This window comes from Grus americana, chromosome 2 (assembly GCF_028858705.1).
Source record: "Grus americana isolate bGruAme1 chromosome 2, bGruAme1.mat, whole genome shotgun sequence".
NCBI lineage: Eukaryota > Metazoa > Chordata > Aves > Gruiformes > Gruidae > Grus > Grus americana.
Genome location: NC_072853.1, coordinates 94,565,193 through 94,568,708, shown reverse-complemented (window position 1 = coordinate 94,568,708; position 3,516 = coordinate 94,565,193).

The window sequence follows — 3,516 nt, the reverse complement described above, 5'->3', positions numbered from 1 at the left end:
TATTTCCGTGTGCTTAGACTTCTGCTTTCTGCTTCTTGTTAGTTTAAACTAATGACAAATGAGCTAATCACACCTAGTCCATGGCATAGCCCTGCCTCCGTGCCTGCTGGAACAATGCAGCAAACTGTTTAGTTTTTCTCTCGCTGCCAGTTTCTTCTTTTGAAGTCAAAGCATTTGGGTCAAGACTTCAGACAGGCTTATTTAGCCCTTCTGGCCGCAAAACACTGTGATCCAAATTGCCCCATCTTAATTACACAAAGTCAGACCAAATTTTTCAAGGCAGACAGTTTGGTTTCTATGTTGTTCTTAGTAACAAATCTGTCTGCTAGAGGGAAGGGAGGTGTGTCTGATGAAGCTGACACCAAATAAGCAAGCCTTGAAACTTTTAGGAACGAGTCCTTTCTGCTTGACTATGCTAAATACTGCACTTACGTTCATTTTGTTCAGTGGTTCTTAGGAATGTACTATTTAACAGTATACCCAATCAGGCAAACCTAGACTTAATTTTTTTCCTTCTGTGTTCCTGGTTATCTAACTGTCACTACTGACATTGTGCACTTGTTATTTGCACTAGATATTTTTTCTTAAAAGCTGTGCTTTATACAAAAATTAGTGGCTGTTGCAGATGGCAGGGAATGATCAGTAAAGAAAGGAGGGAAGATTGCTGCATCTCCAGTAAGCTTCTGCAATTCAGTTTAAGATCCAGGATTGGAATAGAATTTCAAACTGCAGTTGCCAAAAAGGTCTTTCCTGGACAGAGGACCAACTGGAAAAAAGCTACGAGCTAAATTCAACCCTAAAGCAAATGTCTACGATAGTCTTCTCTCTGCTGGAGACAAGGAGAAATTGGCTCTGGAGCATGACAGAGTTGGATAAAAGATCACTTTAGCCATCTCGGCCTTTCTTGCTCTGAAGACTGCGAGTATCACTTGCTCTGCCACTGAATAAAGCTGAAGAGGGGAAAGCCTATGTACGTTAGCAAACAGGAGAGCACCTAACAAGCTACTTATGAAATAATGCTAAACAGTAGAGCTGTTCCTCAGGCAAAATCCTGGCCTGAATGAAGGTAATAAAAGTAATCTCATAGATTAAAGAGGGGGCCAAGATTTCAACCACGATGTATTAAATTTAAAAGCCAATTCAATGCAATCCAACAGACCTTGCTTCGAATAATGAGACTTAGGGCCGCTTCATGGTTTTGGATACTATCATAATGGTAAATTACATGTCCAGGACCAGGGTGAGAATCCAGGCAAATGTCCTTAGGCATGGAACATGCATGAGTCACGTAAAGAGATTTGGGTTACGGATCTGTCTGGTTTCACTGGACTTTGTACCCAGCTGATAGCTGACAAAAGCAAGTGCAATTGCAAAGGGAATAGAGTAATCCTAGACATTGTCTCTCCTTACTAATACATTTAAACTAGAATCACGTAAAGTAAAAGTCCCTTCCCACTAAGGTCTACAAAGACAGTGAAAATTGGATATAGCAGTCTATTACAAAATGCAAAGTATGTCGGATCAGGACTGTGAGGACATAACCTTCAGATTTTTTTTAGGAATGACATCATCATGGTCCTTAATTTTAAATGTCAGCTTAATGCTCAATAACAATGAACAAAGCAAATCAAATGATAGGGCAAATGCTTCAAAGAGACCCACTGGGGATCACTAAATAAACAAACCAAATCAGGCTCAGGACCTCTCCTGAGATGAAAATCATTGGAAGCTGGGAAAATACATGGGAGAAGTACCATACTCTTCTCTGTGTGCCTGCTTGCCCACACTGCTGGGAAGAGGTTACTGGGTTAAATGGAGCCTTGCTCTGGGTTAGAACAGTTTACTTGGATACTGGCCTTGTTCTTTACCTTCCCCTTCCCTCTGCCCACCCCATTCTGTTGGAATATTGTTGCCAGTGCTTGTGGCTTTCAAAGTCCCAGCTCAAAGCAGTCTTCCATCTTTGCAGAAGCCCTGTGGTAGCAGCTCTGCAGATACCCAAGAGTCTGGGCCTTGCACTGCAGAGATTTCAGTCTAAGCACAAGCAGACAGCCTGGGAAAGTGGAACACTGGAGTTTTGGGATACAAGTCTTCCTGCTTCACTGAAAGCAGAATGGCTGGTCTAGATCTCCTATCAGAAACCAAATATGACTCTGTAGATGAGCTCAGGAGCTCTGCTATACGCAGGCAAGTGCCTGTACTGTTTCCCCGTCTGGTGCATAGACTCTTACTTGCTCTTTTAAGACAACTTTTTCATCTTTTTTTTTGGCAGCGTTCCTGACACTGACTCAAAATGACAAGTCACAAGATTTATTTTTTTTTTGTGGGTGCAAGGTTGGAACATGTGTCTCAAGCTGGTTTTGGGTAGCCAATGTTCTGAGGGGAAACAGCCACAATAGCTAATGTTTTGGAAAGCTGTACTGTCACTTCCACTTTGCCCCACCATGTTGTTCTCGGTGGGAAAGGAATTTTACTTTGAGTGGTTCAAGTTTACAACATGTATTCTAGACACTGTTTCACCATTTCATTCCCTGTGTAATACTTGTATCTCCTGGAAAGAGCTTTATTACCAACTCCATCTGTTCTGAGAACTGCTTTCCCTTCAAACAGCCGAAGCCTGTGGGATGAGAAACTACATCTAAACAAAGTGGTATCGGTGCTGGCAGTGGGAATTCTGTTTTGGCAGGTTGCTTAGCTGGCCAACAAGCATGTTTCTTTATCTGTCTGACTGAAGGTTTTGACCATGGAGATAAGCAGCTCAAAAATGCCTGTATAGAAAGCTATTTACTTAAAAAGGGGCAGTGACTTCACGTACCTAGAACACACTTCACCTTGTTTGGATGCTTCTGCAGTATTAAAGAGTGGAAAAGCCTTTTGTTCCTTATCAAGAAGATTATTAATTCTGTAATATAATTGGGAAGAGTAAAAGATAAAAAGATAGCACACTAAGATAAATCTTGCATCAATGTCTGTAACTCCTTGGGTTGACTGATACAAGACTGCTGATACAACTCTATCAGCAAATCACACCCCCCCCCACGCTTCCCCCCTGCCAAGTAGCTTGTACTGCTAGCCTCTCATACCTATAACCAATAGCCAGTACCAGCCAGTACTTGGTGAAAGTATAGCAATAAAGAGGTTGGGGTTTTTCTGGGGTGGTGGGGGTTTTTTTGTTCCTTGTTACTTCAGGCTCCAATTCTCCCCTTTTTTAGACTGCAGTCAATGTTGAGTCATAACTGATTTAATAGCAACATGCATTGATTAACATATTAAGCAGCCTAATTATAGACATGCTATTACTCTTAATTTACAATTGTATCATTTTGCACAGTTATACACCCAAATATAAAACTAATTCTCATATCTTATAAATCACACCCAACTATTTTATAATTCTGCCACCCTTCCCACCCACACTACTTGGTGCCAGAGTGCAAGCCTGTCCCTCTTTGCTTGTTGCCTCCCCACAGTCTTTCAGGCATGGACCTGATGGAGAGTCATGTGGGTTGTCCACAGGGG